Below are 22,415 nucleotides of genomic sequence, written 5' to 3' on the forward strand. Positions count from 1 at the left end.
TTCAGCGTCTGGGAATATCCTGCCCCCCCCAGCCCTGAATAAATCGCTGGCTGCGCTAACCTCGCACCACCCCCAGTTCCCCCTCCCGCCCTCAAAGGCAGCCCGGAGGTGCGGATTTAAACCCGGCTCTAAATTCGCTGGTGCTCACAGAGGCCTTTTATTGGGGGGTGCGCGGTGTTCCCCTAAAATAGATTTTCCCAATGAGTGCGACCCCCCAAAAAACACGGCCCGGCGGGAGCGAAGGCCCCGGGCTGTGTGCGCGGGGCTGTGTCCCTTGTCCCCGCTCGTGGCCGCATCCTTCCCCTGCCCTTTGCCATCCTCTTCCTCACCCCTGGCCGCGCTGCCACGGCCGAGGGCCGCAGCCCCCCGGAGCTCAAATAATCAAGCCGTCAGCGTGCAGAGGGGCTGGGGGTTTATCTGCATCTTCCTTCGCTCTCTCTCTCTTTTTTTTTTTTAATGTATTATTGGGAGGGTAAAGTTGAATAGGTCAGCGCAGGGTAAACAGCCTCCCTGTCGCATTCTGCAGGCTGAAGAGAACCAGATTGGCGAGGCGGATTTTTGATAAGACTCGGAATAAATGGCATGGTTCAGATCTGCTCTGCCCACCCTCCTCCTCCTCCTGCTGCTGCCCCCACCCTCTGCTCGCCGCTCTGTCCCATCCAAAAACAAAAAAAAAAACCAACAAAATCCCTCACTCTTTTCTGCCTCTCAGACAATTTCTTTTTTCTTTTTGGGTTTTTTTTTTTTTTGGCTTTTCGAGGAAGTTTTCAGCAAATCCACCCTCGCTCCCAGCTCTCGCAGGGCGCGATAACACCGGAGCCCTCTGAAAGTTTGAGGTGAGGAAGGGGAAAGTCTGGGGGCGAGCGGCTCTCGGGGAGGGGGGTGCGGCTGCGGGTGTAGTTTGGCATCTCCCAAACCCTTCCCATGTGCGCGCCAGTCCCAGCAGCTACTTGAGAAGAAACAGCCAACAGTAAACGCTCGCAAATAAGAATAATAAAATAACTGCACTTGTAGCCGCAGAGAATAAGCCAGAGAATGCTACTTAAACAAACAGAGAGAAGCTTGTCCCATATTTCATTATTTTTCGAGGGGAAAGGAGCCGTGGAGCCCTTCCAAACACAAATAAACCAGGCAGCAAAGCGGGCGCTCCTTGCCCCGCGGGGAAGGCGGCGGCGGCAGGAGCGGCCCCGGCCCCGGCCTGGGGCGAGCGAGGGCTCCGCGGAGCCTTTCCCTGGCCTGGGCTCCGCTCCGAGAGGTGCAAACCCGGGGGGAAAGCGGGGAAAGGCGGCGGGGAAAGGCGGGCGGGCGGTGCGGGGAAGCCGCGGAAGCAGGCGGGGAGCGCGGCCGGCCCCGCGCCGCACGTGGGCTGCCAGCATCCCCCAAAGGACAGCGGGGTTCCCCTTCAAAAATACAAGCAAAAGCAACGAGGAGAAAGGTTTCTCGCAGAGAGCAAGAGCTTCCCTCCCCTCGGCGGAAAGGAAGGGAGAAGTGAAAACCCTGAAGTTCGGAAGAGCGAACCCGAGCACGGCCGCTGCCTAGAAAAGCACTCACCTCTCCAGTGCCAAACTAGCTCTCAAACACCTTGAAGACAAGTTGAAAACGATGCAAATAAATCGAATTTATTTCCGTCTGCAGGTTGGGGGGGGAGGAGTGGACAAGGAGGGAAAGAAAAAAAAAAAAAAAAAAGGAAAAAAAAAGGAGGAAAAAAAAAAAGCGGCTGGGGAAAAAAAGAACGGCAAATTCAGGCTCCCCCAGGACTGGAAGGGCAAGGCGAGGAGCCTTCCAGCTCGAAGCCGGTTTGTGGTCTCAGACAAATTAAATATTACTGTTTATTACCAGCCATACTCCGATAAAATAAAGAGAGTTCAAGGCGATAGCTGCTATCTCACGAGCTTTGCTCCTATAGGACACGGAGACGTCACCAACCACGCAACTGGCCTATTCTGTCATGGTTGACTGCAGCAGTAATGGAAGGTTAATTTGTATTATTCTCCTCTTTTTAAAGCTCTATCAGGGAGATTCCTGCGCTTTTTTTTTTTTTTTTTCCAAAAAAGAAATCCATTCGGTGAAATGCAAAATAACCGTGGCTGGGTGTGTGCGACCTCTATATGATGTATGTTTATATATATAAATATAGATATTCACAAGGCAGACTTAGACACGCGGGTGTGAGGGGTTTTATATCATATCCGAGCAAGCACGGAGCTGCTGGAAACGTCAGGGAAACCCCCTTCTCCTCCAGCAGAAAAGGGGGAAAGCAGAAGCAAACCTCCCTCTTCACCACAACTTGAATAATCCAACGGGATTGGCATTATTCAGCCGAATTTCTTTTTCTAAACAAATAATTCTGGGAGAGTGAGCAGGAAACTTGTCCAACGAACGCTCAGGCGCCTCTGGAAGCAAGCACGCTGGGCTATATATAGTAAATGATAACCTGGTTATTTGCACGGATTCAAGTGTGCTTCGAGAACCAATTATTTGCTCTGATTAAATTTAAAAAATATAGGGGAAAAAAGAGGGGGGAAAGTAGTAAATCCAGGCGATTATTTGCCAAATTAGATTGACAAGGGGAAAAAAAAAATCAAAACCCTCCGGATCCCTCCAAGTGCAGCCAGTGGCTGCAGAGATGCCGCTGGCGCTGCCCTGTGTCCCAGCTCTCCCTTAATCTGGAGGAATTTCGGGATGCACACGCGGTGGTAGCAGAAAGATTTCACTCAAATTTAAAAAAAAACAAAAAAACAAAAAACCAAAAAAACCAAAAAAAAAAAAAAAGGAAAAAAATAAAAGGAAAAAAATTACACACACACATACAGAGAAAAAATATGTTAAAGCGTTTTTTCCTCCGACAGAAAAAGAGAGGAGGAGAAACAGGGAGCGAGGAATTAAAGAGCAGCAGCCAAGGAGAGCGAGGAGACGTGCGGGAGCCAAGGTGAGTTCCCAGCGGGCATCCCAGCCCTGCCCGGCCCGAGGGGCTGGGGCAGAACCCCCTGCCCTGCCCCGAACCAGGCCCGCAGGAAAAGCACCAGCAAGGACGGAGGAAAAAAAAAAATTAAAATTAAGGGGGTTATGAGGAGGAAAAGGCCCCCTTAATTCTGATACGCCCCGTTTGCTGGATCTGGCCGGGCTTGTCAGCTCGGAGTCCTCCCAAATGTCCGGGATGGAGGGAAAAAACCCCTGAGAGAAGGGAAAAAACCCAGCGAGGATGGTTCTCCAGCGGGCACCGAGTGCCCAAAGCGCTGGCAGCGGAGCAGGGTAGGACCTCAGGCAAAATGAGAATTCAAATATCCTCCCCCGCAGCCGGCATCACCTCCTGGTGTCCCCTGAGGTCCCCCCGCAGTCCTGGGGGATGGAAATCGCTTCCCCTGCCCGCTCTCGGCCTCCGAGGCTGGAGCAGCCCGGGGAACGAGAGACACAGCCGGGAGCGGGAGGATGAGGGGCCAAGGAACCGGCACACGCAGGAATGCAGATAAAACCACGCGAAAATACAGGCATTTAGGGGAAATACAGGCATTTAGGGGAAATACAGGTATTTAAGGGAAATGCAGGTATTTAAGTCCAGATGTGCCTATATGAGTGCGGACACCGCAATGCAAACACGTCCCCGCACACGATGCCTCTTCGCTCAAGCCTTGAAGCGATTTTATATCCCATTATTCCATATATTATTTATTTGGTATCTTTAGACTAAACGTGCCGTGTGCTGAGATCCAGGAGTTCCTCGTGAATAAACGTGGCTGTTTGTACACGGAAACACCCACAGAAATAAATACCCACAGGCACCGCACAAAAATCGCGCGTGTGGATGTGCAGGTGATGAGATCTTCACAAACACTTGCCCAACAGCGTTTCCGCCAGCTCGAGCCACCCCTGCCCCATCCGCTGTTGGTTTTATATGGATATTTACGTTTAAAGAGGGATTTTTGGGCGCACGCAAGCCGCAATCTGCCCCCCACCCTCCTCACGGCTCGGTGGGAGTGGGCGCAAATCTGCGCACCAGCAGAAGGCGGGCGAGCGGATCAGCGGGGATGCACCGCCTATGCACCGCACTCTCCACATATATATACATATATATATATATTTATATATTAACCAGAAATAGAAACCCCACCCGCATTCTCCAGCGGCCGCGGCCCCAAACACGGCTCAGCGCTTACCTGGCTGGGGGCGGCCCCTGCGTGCCTGTCTCCCCCGAGTTTCCCTGCAGCCCTGCCAGGCTCCTGCCCGCTTCTTCAGCTCCCCGGCCGCCCCGCCCGGCCCCGGCCAGCCCCGGCTGTCGAGCCCCGCATGGCCGTGCCGGGTGTCCCTGGCTGTCCCCGCAGCTCTCTCCGTGCGGGATCAGCTGCAGGCAGGGGGATGGCCGGGGTGCAGGCTCGCAGTGGGGTCGAGGTGTCAGCAGTAAGAAATAGTGCCGAGCGTGAACTCGCTCTCCCCCCGCCCGCCCTCCACACCCCTTTAAAATCACTTTTTGGGTCGGCTTAACCAAATCGAAGCGGCTTTTGCGTTTCTCTCGCGGCTCCTCGGCGGCCGCCCTGCCCAGAGACGCCCGGCTGGTAAAATGCAGAGACATCAGCACTTGTGGCTTCCCAACGCTCTTTTTTTCCTCCTTGCCATATTTTCAGAGAAAATCAGCTCCCTCCTAGCAGGGGTTATTCTTTTTCCTTTCCATTTTTAGATAATTTACTTCCCCTCTCGGACCAGTTTTCTCTCTTTGCTTTTATTTCCCTTTTGTTGGCCGCTTTTCGCTTTGGCGAAATACGCACCTGGGAGCAAACAAGTGTTTAAAATAATCCTCCTCTCTGGAAGCATTTTTGTCCATTCACGTTTTGGTTTTTTTTAATATGCGCTGGGTTTTTTCCTCCCAATTGTTTCCTATTTTCTTTCCCCTCAGTCATGGGGGCAGGGACTGACTGCATTGATCTGAGAGTTGGTATCAACAAAATATTTGTATAAAAGTCCCGCCAATACAGTTCTGTCGTGTCATTATTTCCATTACAAAATCCTGCATTTAGTGCTGGCTCTAGACGAGCCTTCGGGGGTAGATACCTGGCTCGAGCTTTTATCTTTTTTCTTTTCTTTTTTTTTTTTTTTTTTTAATTTAAATTACAGGTGAATAGCGTTTTTCTTTTAAAGTTTGTGGTTTCGGCTGTTTTGGATTTGGGTTTTGTTAGTTTGTTGGGGTTTCTTTTTCCCGCCCTTCTGGCTACCTTAACAAAAAAAAAAAAAAAAAAAGTTTGCAATTAAAACCCTTTTCCCCTCCCTGAGCCCATTAATTTCCCAGGCGAGCTGCAGCCTTTAAAACAATGACGAAAATGAAAAAGAAGGAGCGGGGCAGAGGCAGGGCTTGGCGAGGCGCGGGCACGGCGCTGCCCTTCCGCCCTCCCACGCGTGGGGGTGAAAATCCCTTTTCCTCCTCGATGCCAAGCTGAGCGTGAGGATCCCCAAATTCATCCCTAATGGAGCAGAAGGGATCCATTCTCTTTTCCCCGTTCCCTCCAAAAGGGAGAAAAATCTTTCAGGGGAGACAGGGGTCCACCACCCCCTCCCCAGTTTTCCCCCAGTGATGCCCAGGAAAAGAGGGAATTGGGCTGAATTCCTCTTTGCGCCCATTATCGTGGGGGATTTTTTGGCACGGGGTGCCCGTGGGATCCCCGCTCCAACCAGGGCGTCAGTCAGGGCCTTATCTCAGCCCCGAGGAGAAAATAAAAGCTGATAAGGCCTTGGCTCTCTTCGCTCCCTGGGAAGAAACGAAATGGAGGCAAAAAAGGGGAAATCCTCAGCGCCCCGTGTCTCTCCCTGAGAGCGATCCTGGAGGGCGGGCAGGGTGGCAAAAGGAGCCCGAGGAGGGCGAGGGAAGGGGAAAACATCCGCAGGTGATGCTGTGAGGCCTTTCATCGGTGCCTGCTTCAAACCCCGCGGGATCGGGCTCCTTTTGCCACCCCCGGGCATCCCCAGTTCCCTCATCCCGGCCGAATTTCTTCCTCCCGTTCTCTCCAACTCATTTTTCTTTCCCTCTTTCCTCTTTTTCAAGCCCTCTCTCCTCTTTTCTTCCCCTTTTTCCGTTTCTCCCCCCTTTTCTCGCCCCCCGGTCGCTTTTCTTGCCCTGCCCTAAATAACGCCGGGCGACAGCGCAGCGCGGCCGCTCTGGGATGCCCAGATTATCCTTTGTATTCCCGGCTATCCACGAATTTTGGGAGCGGGAGACGCTCCCAGGGAGGCGGGGGGCTCGGCCTTGGACGGGTATCACGGGCATCCTAAAATCCATTTTTATCTCTGCGGGAAAAATACGGATTACATCAATAACCCAAAGAGTTCTCGAGATTCCTTTGGTGTGCCTGTTCAGAAAACGTTAAATACCCAAAAAGGATCACAGGAGGAATAGAAAAAAAAAAACCCGAGCATTTCCCCTCTTGTTCCAGGGCTGGGTGAGATCCAAACTGCAGCTTCAGGGCCCTGAGCTGCCCGAGCGCAGTAGAGAAATCGGTTTTGGAGGGGGTTATCAGCGATATCTGGGAGCGGTGGGATGCCCTATCCTGCTTGCCGAAGTGCCGGGGAGTTAATTCTGAGGGTAGCAGGTATCCTCCCTGGAGAGCCTTTCCACACAAACGGTGGGAATCGGGGCTGAATATTTGGGTGGTGTCGGTAAATCTGATTTTTTTATAAACCCGCGTGTGCTTCCATCCGTACAATCCTATAGATTGATACCTGTTCCATGGATATCAACAGTTCCTGTTGATTCGTGTTTCACTGTCCTGTGGTTTTGGGCACAAAAAAAATCTGCTTTCGCCTCACTGGAGAAAATTTCAGGAGCTCGTTTCGTTCCTGCCTGGGATTTTTGGGGGGCAGCCAGGCGTGTTTACCTGCCCCGTGTGTGTCTGCCAGGCTGCCACCACAGGGGCCGTGGGTTAATGCTTTTACCAGCTCATTTTGCCTTGAAAATCGTTCATTTCCAACGAAAAATTCTTTAGAGAGGAAAGGAGCGCTCGAATCTCTGCACAAAAAAAGTTCCCTCGGAGCCCGGGTGGGACCCGCGGAGCCGAGCCCGGGTCCCCCCGCAGGCTGCGGGCACAGGAGCCACCAACGTCCCCACTCCGGGGGCCCGAGCAGCCGCCGTTCAAGACAATGTCTATTTTCTGTCATTAATAACTCGTTTCTTCCTTTAAAAAAAAAAAAAATCCCGTTTGGATCCAAGATTGTTTTTATGATTCAGTCGGACAAGACGGAACACATGTTAGTTTAAGCAGGTTCATGAAATAGCTGTAAATCAAATAAAGTTTACGAGTTTAGCAGGAAATACTGAAAAGATGAGGGGGAGGGAAAAGAAAATCCGCCGAGGCAGAGAGCAGCAGGCTGAAATAGTCGGTGGAGTTTTGTCCTGCTCTGTGTTTCTCTCTGTTCTCTTGTGCATCTTGCCGATTAAAGGCCTCGAGACCCCGTGTTGGCGCCAAGTGGCATGTTATTAATCAGTTATCCCGAGGTTCAGTCCACAGAAGAGAGAAATTTAATCACCAGAAACCAGACCCGACATAAAAGAGAAATCTAAAATCAATTCCCTCCCGTCGTCCCGTCTCCCCCTCCCCTTCCCCACCTCCGAAGCGAGCAGAACGAGCAGGAGCAATCAAGATCGCGCTCCCTCTGCCTCTTAATTGCGGCGGGAGAACCGCAAATTTCTCCGAGCTTTAGCCCGAAAAGAATTTGAATTAAAAAAAATTGAAAATAAAAAACCTACAGAAAAAAAAAAATCCCAAAGACCCGCAACAAGTTTGTCCTTGATCTCGCTATAAAAACGTGATGGGGGAGAAATATCCCGAGCGGAGCCTTTTATATTGGCACCGGGGGCTGTGGGACGGGGGTGCGGGTGCAAATCCCATTGATGGGGGGGAAATGATCTTTGAAGGCTCCCAGGCCTGGCGGGGAGGGGTCCCCTCACCCTAGATGCCCCCCAGCCTCGGCCTCCTTCCCCCAGCCCGCGCTTCCCTCCAGGAAATTCTGAGGGAAAAGGGGGGGTCTGGTTTGGTGTCCCCCCAAAGCTGAAGGCGCTTGTGGACACCCCGATGTTCTCCCCACGCAGCCCTTCCTGCCAGGGGGTTTTGGGGTGAGAATTCCGGGATTTGGGTTAGAATAAAAACAGAAACCCTCGGCCCTCCTTGCTGGCCCGGGACCGGCAGCGGGGCCGGTGCCACCCTCGGGGAGGGACCGGAGGTGGCAGCAGGGCAGAAGGGACCAAAAAACCCATTCGCTCCCCAAAAAAACAAACTTGCTGGGAGCGCAGGGCAAACGGAGAGCGGTGGGGATCGGCCCTGCAGCTTCCCCGCGTGTTTCCGTGGGGGTCACCCTGTCCCCCTTCCCTCCCCGCTGCCGGGGTCGCGCTCGTCCCCCCGAGCTGCTGAAGGGCACCGGAGGAGCGGCGAGCCGGGCGGCCGCCCCGGGGCTATATTTGGAAAAGAATTTGGAAGCTCTTCCAGCAAATGTGTGCGAAAGGTACCGGGCCCCTTCCCCGAGCCCCTCCGAGGGTCTCCCCACTCCCCGTGGCACCGCTGCTGAGCGGGCAGCGTCCTGCTCCTCTCCATCCCCGTGTTCGTTCCTCGAAAGAGAAACGACTCCACAAAAACCCCAGCTCAAAGTTCCGCCTGCCCAAGCCCCAAGAGAGGCGACTTCACCCCACGCCAGCCAAGGCTCTCGCTTGGTGCCAGCCAGATTTGCTTGTTCTGCCCTAAAAAACAATAATAGAAGGAGGGAGTGCTGCGGGCCTGGATCTGGGGGGATGAAGGGCGAGGAGGGAACAGCTGCCTCTCTGCCCTCTTTCCAACCCAGCAAAACCGCTTGGCGTTTTTTTTTTAACGAAAACCATATTTTCCCCGCATTTTTCTCTTCCCCAACAGCCTCTCAAAAACCTAGAAAGCAGCGCTGCGAGTTGATGGGTTTTTTTTACCCCTCCACGCTCTATCTGCTCGTTTTCCTACAGCCCAAACAGCCTGGAAACCACAGAAAAAATAATCAAAGTGCAGCATGTTTTCCCACAGTAGGAATTCATGTTAGCACTCTCTCCACGTCTTGATCCTCCGTTTGCGTGTGGGGATCCGGGCGGAGATGCCTTCAGATGCACAGGCACAGATGCGGGAAGAGATTTTTGGGGCGTCCCGCAAACACCCAGCCCCAGCACGGCCTCGGGGGGAGGATGGATCCCCGTGGATCTGAGCATTTCCATGTAAATACGGGAATTTCAGCGCACAAGGGGGAGCGGAGCCTGCTCCCACCCACCCACCCCACAGCCCGCGGCTTCCTCCGTGCCCTGGGGTGCCCCTTCCCCGCTCGGCTTTGCCCCAGAAACTCCTCGGCTCCTCTGCCACCTGGCCGAGCCCCCCCCGCGGCATCACACCGGGAAAAACGGGTGGAAATAAGAGGAAAAGGAAAATTTAGGATTCCCCACCCAGGCAGACCGCGGCTAGGAGGGCTGGTGGGCCCCGGGGGGGAGAGAGGTGAGGGGAGAGGGCTCGTTCTCCGGCAGAAAAGATTTCCCAAACCCCCCTGGCTGCCAAGCCCACCCGAAACTCCTCCTCTGTCTGCGGAGCCGCTCCGCTCCCCCTCCCGGCTCCCGCAGCTGGGCGGCGTAGGTAGCTCCAGATAAGTGAAAGTGGTATTTTTATAGGCTGATAAAAGGGACTTATCTCGGCTTTCCCGAATCTGACAAAGATTCCCTAATTGGTCATTTGCCCTCAGCAGCCTTCCCCAGCCCAGGGCCCGCCTGACGCTATTTTCAGCCTCCGAGGGGGCTGTGGAGCCCCAGGTACCCCCCGGGCTGCTGCTCCCCGGCCTCTTCCTTCCCAAATCCAACCGAGAGCTCCTGCTCGCTCCCACCCACCCGCACGGGCTGGGGCAGCCGGGGAGTCCCGCATTCAAGGAGCACAGAGCGCATCTCCCACACGGCATCACCCCGGACTGCCCGCCCAGGGTGTCTGTCTGTCCGTCTGACCACCCTCCGTGTCCAGCCACAATCTGATCATCCCGCCTTTTAGCCACACCAAATACATTTTATCACACAAATACATTTTATCAGCTGGGGGGAAAAAAACCCCCTCTCCCATGTAAAGGCACGTTCAAGCAGACAAAAGCTCTGTACAGCCAGAGAACGGGTGGTGATGCTGAGCTCTGCACCAAAGCTTCCTCCTCCAGCCTCCAGCTGCCAGGATGAGATGGAAATGGAATCACTGGGATTAAATAGCAAAGCAGAGAGACCCCACCTCTACCACAGCTTGCCAGGCAGCCCAGGTCCCCCTGAAACAGGTTACAGCCACCTCACCACCACACTCTGCTCCACACATCAGCTGAGACTTTTTTTTCCTTCCGATGCATTTTAGTCAGCAGGCTACTAAAAAAACCAAACCAAATCAAAAACAAAAACAAAAACCCCAACAACAACAAAAACATGACAGAACCCCCCAAAAAACCAAGCTGAGGAGGAGGAAATGCATTTCTGCACACTCAGAGCTTGCAGCCAGTTGGCACCACAAGCCTTGAAGCGAGCTGGGAAGTCACGCACTGAACTTATTTCTCATTTTCCTTTTTTTTTTTTTCCTCTGTGGAAGGGGGAAGGGAATCTGGATTAACAGCCCATCTGACCTACCAGTGGTGTTGGGACATGAATCAAACACAATCAAAGGCCCCAGTGTCAGCATTAGCTTGACCCCTACAACTGCTGGGGCTGGGAGCTCGGCGGGGCCGGCTCTGGCCAGGGCAGGCTGAACCTTGCCCAGGGTTACTGGTGCCTGCCCAGGGCTCTGCCCAGCCCAGCCCAGCCCAGCCCCTGGGGTTAGGGTTGCAGCCACCTCAGCCCAGAGGGGCGCAGGGCCCGTGGGGATGGAGCCAGCTCTGCCCCACCATGGCAGGGTGGCCCCGCTCTTGAGAGAAAACAGATCTCCCAAAGCATCCACCCCAAACCGTGGAGAAGAGGAAGGGAGGTGGGGGCTTACAGGGGTTTTTTTCAGTTATTTTGGAGTTTTTTGTTTCTTTGTTTTTTTCTTTTCATGCCTTTTTCCTCCCCAGGACTTTTTTGGTCTGATTTCCCTCGAGTGGGCAAGGCCCAGCCCCGTGGGAAAAGGGCAAAGCTCAGTGCCACCCTGGGGACCTGGGACTCACATCCCACACAGTGTCTCCAGACCCAGCCTCCAGGCTCAGCAGGTGCTGGGAAATGCAGGAACTGAGCTTTATTAAAGGCCAAATATCCCATATCATCTTGAGACACAGGATGGCACCTGAGCACACCCTTTAGTACCCTTTTCCATCACAGAAAGGAGGAAAGAGGAGCACATCAATTATTCCTAAATGAGGTCTCCAGCAGGAGAGTGGTTTGTCTGTATTTTCATAGGGGTATTTCAGGGGAAAAAAAATCTGGTTATTTTTCTTTTCAGTGGACCTTCCCCACACACAAAAGGGACACAAAAATCAGCGAGTCATCAGCAGGGAAAGCTGTTCTACCCTGGCTCTGCAGGAGCAGCTCCAAAGGGGATGGACATGGTCCTGTCAAAGTTTCAAGCTCACCTTCCATTTAAATGCCATTTTTAATGGAAGTGCTGCAAGCTCCCCTTCTCTCCACCAAGCCCAGCACGGGCTATTTTTATTTCTTGTGTGCATGCTTTGACTTAACACTGACTTGTGCTTTTAACCTGTTCTTTCCAAATACATAGAAATGAAATCCTCCTATTAAAAAAAAAAAAAAAAAAAATGCCAACACTCTCTCCACAACACTTGGGTCTCCAGCTTTACCAGGTGAGCTGGCATTAAATCCTGTTGCTGTATTTTCTGCAGCTCCTGGGTGAGAGAGGCTGATTTGGGAATGCCCAGTGAGAGCTGGATCTGCTGGATCTGCTGATGCTCCTCCTGGCATGAGAAGGGAACCTGCAGCAGGGGTCCCATGAAAGCCAAGCTCAGCACGCTCAAAAATCAGCCTGAGGGGGAATTCAGAGTGGGGATGCCCACGCAGGGCAGATTTGGGGCCAGGCAGGACTGTGACGCTGCAGCTGCTTGAGCAGCCTTGGAAATCCCTGCTGGGCAGGCAGGGATGCTGCAAACACCCTGCTGGCCACTGCCTCCCCTCTGCCAAAGCTTTCCTGCCACCAGGATCCAGGGCAGGTTGGGTTCCAGAGCTCAGCTGCCTGTCAGACACCTCCTGTGGCCAGAGAGGCTCCCCAGCTCAGCCAGAACAGAGCCCGAGGTCACAGGGACGGACAGGATGGACAGATCTCCCCACGGCTGCAGGGCCAAGACCTCCCCCTAAGGATGGATCCAGCCACGATCATCCTGCCCCAAATTTTTGTCCATGGAATGGACAGAAAATAGACCTGAAAATACAGACCTGAACGCATCAGTTCTGTGCATGTGTCACCAGTGCCACGGCACAGCTGTGAGACAACACCAAGATTTGGTGTGGGATGCAAATTCCCAGATTTCAGACAGCCTGGGAAGCCCTGGGTGCGAGGGCTGCTGCTCATCCCGGCCAGCAGATTCCCAGATGGATCAGTGGTGTCTGTGCAGTCCCTAGTGCATGATGTCCTCATTACACATCTGTCCTCAGGGCCAGCAGCACTTCCAGAGTTCCCCAAATCAGCACCCGGTCACGTGAGCCCTGATTCCCTTCCTAGGAAAGGCAAAATTTCAGGGTCTCTGACAGAAAATTCCAGCCCCTCTGTGTGATTTTGAGCCCTTTTTTGAGCAGTTGTGAACCCATCTGTAAAATGGCAGAGTAGTTCGATGCCTTTAATGATGCCATTTGGGTGGGAAAAGTGCTTTGAGATTTCGTGGTGAGCTCATCCTCTATGAAAATCAGCAATTTCAGCATCACACAGCTCTGCAAAAGGACAGGAAGAGAGCAAAACAACCTCGATCCATTCCCTCCCAGCCCCTCTTAATTCCATCCAGAGCACAGAGCTGGCTGCTTCAGCAAGGCTGGAAGCTCTAATTTGGATAAATCTTCCTGGCAAACGCTCTAAAATCCATCTGCTTCCACAGACACGGTGGAACTGCAGCCTGAGAGAGCTCTGCCTGCCCCTGCAGCCTGAACTGAGAGCAGAGGGTGCAATCAAAGGGTGCAAAAGAGAGGAACAGGCTTGGGAGGGCAGGGAACAGGAGCAAATTTGCCTTAAGAGCAAGCCCTTGGGCTGGTCAGTCAGGCTGAAGTGGTGCTGGGGGCTTTTACGAGCCCAGGGCAGCAGAGGGTTCCAGCAGAGGCACAGAGGGGCTATTTTGTGCCCCACCAGGCACGATGGATCTCCAGCCCTGAGCCAGGCTCCTGGAGGAAACCCTCCACAAAGCCTGGCTTCCCTGTCAGAAGGGTCTGAGCCATCAATCCAAGGCACCACAGCTGGCAGGGGACTCCTGCAAGGGGAAAAAAGCAGCTCCAGGGAAGTCAAACCTCATTTCCCAAAAACCCTGGGGTGTTACCGGGGTTCTCCCTCCAGCAGCAGCCAGGCTGAGGGGGGTGGGGGTCCCTCACTCCTCCCAGCATCTCTGCAAAGCTCTGCAGCCTCCCCAGTCCTCCTTCCACCCTTCCACGGAAAGTCCTCGGCCCACATTTGGAGCAGTTTACAGGATGATGATGACAATGTGTTTCTCCTAAATAAAATCCATTTTTAAAGAGTACATATGCAATTACTTTGTGTTTTGGCCCGTATTCAGGAAAGAATTTCCCCTCGGGTCAGATTTGGCAGGGACTGATGGGGTTTTCTTGCTTTTCCTCTGTAGGGTGGGCCATGGTCCACTTCCTAAGATGGTCTGGACATTTTCACCTCACAATTTCCCTGCTACTGCTGGGACCCAGGACACTGGCAATGCCCTTGATCTCTCCTGCATGTTCAAGGTTTTGTGGCTTTTGGTCTTTTGTACTAAGGGTCTTAAATTTGTTATAGGGTGTCGGGAAGTGTTTTATGGCCTGCAGCCTGTGGTGGATGTGCTGGGGACCCCTCTGGATTAAGCAGCTCTTCCATGGTCACCTGGAATTGGGAGAGCCTGTGCTCCAGAGGCAGGTGGGTCCTTGCCAGGCTCTGCCAGCCCTCCCTGGTGATGCAGCAGCAGGGCTCTGCCCTCTGACTGCCAGGATTCCCACCCCAGCAGGGTCAGGTGGGACATCTCCCCTCGCTCTCATTCGAGCTGTGACTCGTATAAACCAAGGTGAGAGGGGGGATCGGTGCCATAAACAAGGTGGAGCTCCTGGGACTGGGAAATTACAGAACCTGGCCTCTGCTCCTGTCTTGCAGGACACTTCTCCTCCTCCAGACCACACTGCTCACTCCAGGCCCACCTGAAGTCAGAAGAAAGGGCTTTTATCTACTTTTGGAACACAGAATCCTGCATAGCTCAGTCCTAAATCACCAAATTTCAGCCCAGGCAAAACCAACACCTGTGGATGAGGGAGAGGTTGGGGATGAGGCATCGTTCTAAAGCTCTGCCTGATCAGAGTCCTTCTGGTGCTCATCTTCCATTTACACCTCACCAGCAGCAGCAATTTTGTTTAAAGCTCTTTCAGATCCCTACAATCCCCCAGCTAGAGAAGCTGCAGCTCCAAATCACCTCCAGAAACACAAAATTCCCAGTGGATTTAGGGCAGGATTGCTGGTGGGTCTGCCTGGGATCAAAGGCTGCATGCTCAAGACCTTGGCCATGTCCTGAGCTCCACTGCTCTGCACAGCCAGGAAATCTGCTCCAACCTGGCACCAGAAACACCCCCTGCTACCAGATCCAATGTGCAGCACAGATCCATTTCCCCCTTATCCTCCAAAGAGAAAAACAAACAAGCACACAAATGCCAAAACATTAACTACTCCCCAAATTACTCAGCCTTCTGCTAATTAGCAGAAATTTACAGCAGCTGCACTACTGGAAGTGAGCTCAGCCTTTAGCCCTGGAAATTCCTGGGGAGGATAATTTTCTACAGTTTTTCTGGACTTACAGAGATCTCCAGGAATGTTCCAATATACTAACTAACTTCAGCAGCATTTCTAAGCCTTCTTTATTCTGCTCCTGCTGGGGTAACCGTGGAGCTCACAGGCATGAAATCCACAACTGCCTTCCCTCTCAAAGGCTCCTGTAGGCAGCAAATCCTGGTGTGTGTGTGCTGTGAAGCACAGAGGAGAGGCTGTGGAGCTCTCCTCCTGCTCTTTACACCTCCTTCATCAGCTCTTCCTGACCAGCACAGATCAGTGCTCTGAGCCTGCCAGGGGGTTCCCCACTTTTGGGTTTCATGTCCCAGTTCCCTGGTGGAATTAGCAAGCAGTGATTTTCTGTGTGCATCCCAGAGGCTGGGGCTTGACAGAACACAATGCAGTGGTGAGGGTGTTTTTTGGCAGGATGAGCTCTAGATCTGTTTGTCACTGCTCTGTGGGAAGGTGCTCTGGGTAATACAAGCCTGGAGAACACAGTAATTCACCAGGCTGAGAGTGCAGCATCCGTCAGGGATTGCCATCACCCACCTGCCTGATGGGTCTCAGCGAGACAACAGGGATTCTGTAAATAAAATGTGAATAAAATGTGAGTGAAATGTAAGCACCCATCTGCCATGGCATTGCCCAGCAGATCATTTGGCCACGTTGAATCCCCAGCTGTTCTAACAGAATTCCCTCCCTGAGCAATCCTCACCCATTTCTAACCCACTTTCTGCTCCAGAATGGGAGACAAGCTGATAAAAAAACCCTGTATGCTCCAAGAGTGGATCCTGCAGGAACAGCAGGTAGGCAGCCAGGTAGACAGACAGACAGACAGACAGACAGACATGATGATAAGCCATACATCTGGCATGTGAGGATCATGGCAGTGGAATTACCATTCCCCAGCCAAGTTTCACGCTTTGGGGAGTTGTTTTGACATGCTGTCAATGCTGCACCAGAATAACCTGATTTATTTCCCCTGTTCTCTTTGAAAAGGTCTATTTGGTGCCATTTATTTTGCACTCACTTACTCGCCATCCTATCAGGAGGCGGGAGGTCAGCAGGGTCACTCCTGAGAGAGTATCACGTTCTGTACAGAATAGAGAAAATGCTCCAAGTTAGTGGGAAGGGAAGAATTCATGCTGGGGCCTCCTTTCAGCCTCTGCTCTCCCACAGTGGCTCAGAGACCTCTTCCCTTCCCACATCCTTGCTCTTCCTTTCAGATGGAAAAGCCAGCTCCACTGTCACTGATATCCCACCAGTATCAATCCCTCCTCTGCTTCAGTTTTGCTTCATTTTCACCTCTGCTGATCCTTGGCTGGGAATTCTCAATCCGTCCTTCGTGTATCACACAATAAAACCCTTCAGTCTTTTCTGTCTTTGGATCTGAAATGGATGTCGGGTCCCGAGTGGCTGCCAGGGGAACTGGAGGCACAGCAGCAGACAGCAGAGAGATGCATTGCTCATTTCCACAGGGATCAGGATCATTACAACAGCCCGAGGCATTTTCAGGGGTAAAATATGTGCTGAGTACCTGTACTGGTGCACACACACTTGTCCAGTTTGGGTCAGTGCCCACACTGGTTTTGCTCTGGATGGCAAATCTCACATCCCTCCAGGCCCTCCTCAACTAGGCAGGAACCATGGAAGCAAAAAAAAAAACCTGTAGTGGCAACAGATCTGGGGCTGAGACACCCTGAACCCACCAAGCATCACAGCAAAGTGAAATCTGTGCCCCACTGCAGCAGCTCCAAAGGCAGATGGCAGAAGAGAGAAACCATCCCTGAGCTACAGGACCTTGTCCTTCTTCTGGAGCACGACATGGACGGGCCAGGAGTGGAAATAGTCAGAGCCTGATGGATCCATCTGCAGCAGGAGGAGCAGCCCAGGGGAGCAGAGAGCACAGCCAGCAGTCCGAGGCTCTGGAGCTCGGCAGCAGCAGCTCAGAGCTGCTCGGTAGCGAGGCAGGATCTCCCTCCCTCTGGATAAATCCCGTTTTATCGCTGCCTCCCTCGCACAACCTGCCTTTTGCACTCTTCCCAGCAGCCAGGAGGGTTCCCTACACCAGTGCAGTTGGGGCTCTAACAGCACAATCTTCACTGGAGGCTCCAGCTGGCACCTTGGCTTTGTTTAGCTCCTTGGCTGGGGGACATGGAAGCCGAGCCCGAGGGGCTGAGCGGGCATTATTCCTGAGCTCAGGAATAACCGAGCTGCTGCACAGCTGAGAGGCGGCACTTGACACTTGTCTTCCTCCATCCTCACGGCCCCGCACCCGTGCTGCTCCAGCCTGGAGCCTCCATCCAGTTAATCACCCTCACACTCGAGAGCTCCTGCCTGCCCGGCTGTGCCGGTGTTTCCGAGCACCCGGACCGGGTCCTCCCCACCCCGCGGTGAGCGGCTCACAAGTCAGCAGAGCGCTGCCAGAGTTATGTATGGCTGAGATAAGCACGGGGGCAAAGCACAGGCATTTGTGCGAAGGTCTCCTTCCCCTCAGCAAAGGAGAAAAGGTGACCTCATTGGCTCAAAAAACCCCAAAAAACCAAAAAAAGACCCAACACCCAAAAGAAGCCAACAGTCAAAAACAGAAAAACCCCCCACTACTAGGAATAGAATTTTCTTTCTGTTTTTAGAAAGACTAGCACCCCAGAAGAAGCAGTCCAAGGACCCAGGATCATGATCTAAAGTAACATAAAAATAGCCACGGAGTCCAAGGGAAAAGAGGGAGATATTTCCAGCCTGCACGCTGCAGAATTCCCTCTGGAAACACAGACGGGTTTGCTTCATTTCCTCTTCAGCTTTTGCTGAAATATCCAGCAGCACAAAAGCCCCCTCTCTGCACTGAGAACACAACTGTTGAGTGCATAAGCTCTCCCCACATCACACCAGGCACTTCTCCATTCAACAACCAGCCTCCTTTGACTCCCATCCCTGCCTCGGGAGGAGGGAAAGCTGAACTGAAGAGCTGATTTTTCCTTTATTTGCAACTCTGCTTGTCTTTCAAAGGCGTTTCAGCTAGGAAACTTCACTGACTGAGAGAAGGAACCCCTCAGCAATTCCTGCATCTGTCCAGAGCAAGGACTTCCCTAGAGGAGGAACGGAGCCCGTGGAGGAGCTCTCTCCTCCTGTTCCCTGCTGACACGGCCTCTCTCCCCGTTCCCACTACTCAGCCCGAGCTCTCCCACATCCTTATGTAAATTCCAGCTGCTCTTCCAGTCTCTCCTACCCAGACCTGTCTCAACTTCCCCTCACTGAGGGCTGCTTGCAAAGCTGCCTGAGGACCATTTCCGAGTACATGTGTTCTTCTTAAATGAATGCGGTGGCTAGAAGCAAACAAACAAAAAATCAAATAAAGGGAGGGAGGAAAAATGACAGCTGAGCTTACAGATGAGTTCGCAGGACATGAATGGGAGGCAGGACTGATAACCAGCCCTGTAAAACTTGGTTTTACAGGGGAGGGAGGTGTGGGCAGCCTTCCTCCCCATTTCACAGCCCGAGGAGCAGGAGGGGATGACGGCGACATTGCGGTAAAACAACCAGGCTGGTTGAGATCTCCAAACCAACCTCTTGAAGGCAAGAATTGAATGAATACTTCAGTCCCCTGCTAATTAGCCCTTTGATGATGGTGTTTCGGTTACCTCGAATGGAGGCTGCGAGGGGATTAGTAAATAACGCTTTCCTTTGTTAACCTCTGTCTACTTTTCGCTGCTCCGACACCCTCCAAAACAAACAGAAACCGCACGAATAAATGAAGGCTTCATTAGCTCCGCGAGGTGTCGAAACTTGAGCGCTGAGAGAACACCCGCAGGATTCCCTTTACGGGATCCCCTCCCAGCAGGTCCCGCAGTGACAGGAGGAGGGATCGCTGGATATTTGTCCTTCCTCTGGCAGGGTGACAACAGCTCCCGAGAGCTGCAGGATGGATCTCTGCCCTGCCGAGGAGAGCACGTCCATCCTCCATCCACCTGAGCTCAGGGAAAGCCGCACGGGCTCACCCTCCTGCCGTGATCTCAGCCTGCTCCATCCACCTCCATCTCCCAGGATGAGCCCCTGCAGCACCGAGCCCTCCTCATCCAGGGCTTTTTTTCTCCACTCCCCGCTCTGTATCGACATCCCAGCCCTGCTCCTTGCCAGTTTGCTCTTCCCTGGAGCGAGGGAAAGAGGGAAAAGGGGAGTTTCAGTGCCCAAACCTCAAGGTCCTTCTGAGAGCTCTCTCCTGCCGCAGAAAGTCCCTTCATCATCCCTGAGATTCACATAAAAGCAGTTGAGGTTAATATCGGAGAAGCCAAACTATAAACTGAGAATTAGGCTTTAGCCTAAATAAATCATCACCTCCCAGGCCGGCTCTGTGGCTGGGTGGGGAGGGAGGGCTGGAAGCCCCTCGGACTTCCCGGGACTGGCAGAGAAGGGATGCGGCATTTAGGGGCTGTACACCCAGAGGCCTCATCGACTTTATGGGCTCAACCTCCTCGCTGTTCCGCAGGGGGGATCAGCGCTGGTTTTAGGGGGCTCCTGGAGGGAGAGCCCCCCCATCCCCGGCACCCCGGGGCCGCTTCCTCTCTCCCTGCGGGAAATGTCCCTCTAATGATTCCCCTGCCCCGCTGCTCTGCAGTTTGTCAGGCTGCCTGACTTCAAGCCATCCTGCATCTGTTTCGCCTAGAGAGCCACGCTCGCCTACATTTTAATAAACCCTATAATTTACACATTTCCCTCGTACCCTGTAATTTCACCACCCCGAGACGCAGCGAAGGGAGAAAGCGCAGAGCTGGGAGCAGCTTGCAGAGAGCACTGCCAGAGAGTCGAGAAATAAGTAGAAGGGCTTAAATCTGCAGCAGTAAAATAATCCAGGGGAGGGAGCCAACAATGACTGAAAAATAAACATCTCCCCCTGCGCAAGCCCGCGGCCAGCCCCGCTGCTCGCAGCCTGGCGCTGCCAAGAGATCGGCTGCGCTGGGAAACGCGCCTGAGGACTCCAGGAAAAAAATGGATGTGGGTTATATGGACCCCTTTTATAAGGCAACTGTTAGCGGTAACTAAGTTTAAATTTATATGTTCAATAAAGCCTCTTTCCACCCCCCCCCCCCCCCCCACCCCTTTCCAAGTGCCAGAACCACTCAAGGAAGCCGACACACGCTTCCCATTTGAAAATGTGTTATTTGAGCATTTTTATTCTCCGCTTTTGTTCTCGGGGCTGCAGCCCCTCCGAAGTCGAGGGGGGGCATTTCTGCGCCGAGATCAAAGCGGCTCCGTGTATACACACACTCGTGCAAATTATGTATTTGTGATCAAGTAACGCAGCATCAGGAAAAGCCAGGCGGGCATGTGGGAGAGTGAGATATTTACACAGGCCTGGCCAGAGGCAGAGGCATTATTTTAAGTGTTTTTCGCCGGTGCCAAGTCATCTGTTCACATATCCGTGTGTGCGCGTAAAGATGATGGAGAGAGCGGCTCGCCAGAGCCAGGAAATTCAGCACTAACCCCCCCAATTTCCAAGTGTATCTTGCCGGGGCTCCTGACACCCTCCAGGTGTGGGTGTCCCGGTTCAGAGTCCCTGTCCCAGCGAGTCACGGTGGCGCAGGACCCCGGAGTGCAGCAGGTCACTCTCCCTTCCCCAGCGCGGCTTTATGGCCCACATAAATGGATATATATATTTCCCCTATAAAGACGCGACTTAACCAAAGGATCTCGGGTTCTTCGGCATCAGGGAGAATAATTAAAAAGAAATAAAAAAGAAGGAAAAAGGTAAAAAGAAAAAAAAAAAGAAAGAAAGAAAAGGAATCTTCGCTGTGCCGCGCTCCCCAAACGGGAAACGAAACTCTGTCACTCGAGTCTCGGGGCTGGACGGGTGGAAAGCAGGAGGTGAGAAGGGAGCACCGCGGGCTCTCCCTGCCTGTGAGGGATGGTTCCCTGCTGTCGGGGTTGTTCCCTCCTGTCTTTGCCAGCTGGACGAGGAGGAAAGCTCGCCCAGCCCACCCCGGCAGTCCCCGCGCAGCGCCCCGGCCAGCGGAGCCCATCCCGGGCAGCCCAGCAAAACCGGCTCGGAAAGAGGAGCCAAATCTGGCAGCGTGTTTACGATGTAAAATTCCGATAAAACTCGCACCGAAATGATTTCGAACTCAAGTCCGGGCGGGAAGGGCTCGAATCGATTGGAAATGTCCTTTCCAGATGGGTGGCTGCCGGAGGAGCCGGCGGGAGGCTGGGTGGGGAAAGCTCCCCCGGGGATTGTGAAGCAGAAATCTCTGCTCCGAGCCAGCACGAAGCCTGGGAGGCGCAAACACAGCGGAGCAGCTCCAAAAGGAGGAGCAAAATCGTGGAGAAACGGGGAGTCCCACCGAGGTGGGGGGGAAGGGGACCCCGATCCGCAGCGGTCCTGCCCGGGACAGGGACACGCAGCCCCGCGGAGCATCCCCGGCCCGGCTGCTCCCCCCGCTTCCCCCTTCTCCCTCCACTCAATCTGCATTATTATTAGCAGTATTTTATCCTAGGAAAAACAAACGTCTCCCTCCCTTCCCACCACACGCCGGGGAGGGGGGGGTGAAGGGGTGGCAGGCCCAGATAACAAAGCAGCTGGTGTGGAACGAAGTTGTAAGGAAATAATTGATATGTAATAAGGCTGAGTGAATCTATCCCAAAGAAAATATTGCGTAAGCGGCTATGATTAAACATGCCCGGGCGAAAGGCGCTCTCATAAAGGAGTAATGGAGCTAAGGAAACAAATGATCATTGGGAATGTTAAACACAGAGGGGCATTTCATCACACAAACATAAATCCAGCTTGAAAGAGACTTAACGGGAAAAAAAAAAAAAAGAAGAAGAAGAAGAAGAAGAAGAAAGCCCCCTCCCCCTGCCCCGGTACCCTCAGGTTGTGCGACGGACGCTGTTTGAAGATGCTGGAAGTGCGGGAGGGGGAGAGAGGGAGCTTGGAGATCCCGCTGGAGAAGAAGGACCCGATCCTGCCTCATGGGTTCAGCAGACCCGAGTCTTCATCCACGCAGCCCCTCCGTTGCCCAGAGCTTCCTTTGGGTCACCCTCACCCCCACTTCCACCATCCCCCCAGTTCCCCCTCCCCACCACGGGATATCCCTGAGCCGGCAGCGCATCCCCTACCGAATCCCAGCGCTTTCCCTATTTTTATTAAAAAGCAAGAAAAGAAAAAAAATTTCAATGTTACCCCAGAGAAACGAGGAAAAAAAAGAATTAAAATAAACAAAATAAGAAAAAAAATAAATTGCCAGAGCCACGCTTCCTTTTCCGAGCGCTCTCCCGTGCGGATCAGTCCCGTTTGCAAAGGCGAGGAGCGCGGCCGCACGGTGGGAAAGTCGCAGTTTATTCGGTTTATTGCAGAGCCAAAGCTTTGGAGCTGGCGGCTGTACAGAGGCAGCTTGGCCGCAGCCCGGGGCGGCAGGCACGGCCAGCCGGCCTCGCAAAGCCGGCAGCGCAGGGATAATTCCCTGTCCCGACTGCTTTCGGGGGAATTTTGGCTCAGGGAGAAGCAAGCCCAGCTCA

General features: G+C 53.2%; 1 protein-coding gene and 1 long non-coding RNA gene across 2 annotated transcripts in view; one reads left to right on the plus strand and one right to left on the minus strand.

The window, feature by feature from the left end:
• TBX5 (T-box transcription factor 5) overlaps positions 1 to 22,415 on the minus strand; it is a 79,537-nt gene that overhangs the window by 38,555 nt on the left and 18,567 nt on the right. The gene's annotated exons all lie outside the window — the stretch shown is intronic.
• On the plus strand, positions 487 to 6,401 carry LOC311160599. Its single transcript, XR_014616598.1, has 3 exons — positions 487 to 836; positions 2,850 to 2,929; positions 3,684 to 6,401. It is a non-coding gene; the product is annotated as an uncharacterized lncRNA (long non-coding RNA).

Source organism: Fringilla coelebs (assembly GCF_963513975.1).
Source record: "Fringilla coelebs genome assembly, chromosome: 17".
Classification (NCBI taxonomy): domain Eukaryota; kingdom Metazoa; phylum Chordata; class Aves; order Passeriformes; family Fringillidae; genus Fringilla; species Fringilla coelebs.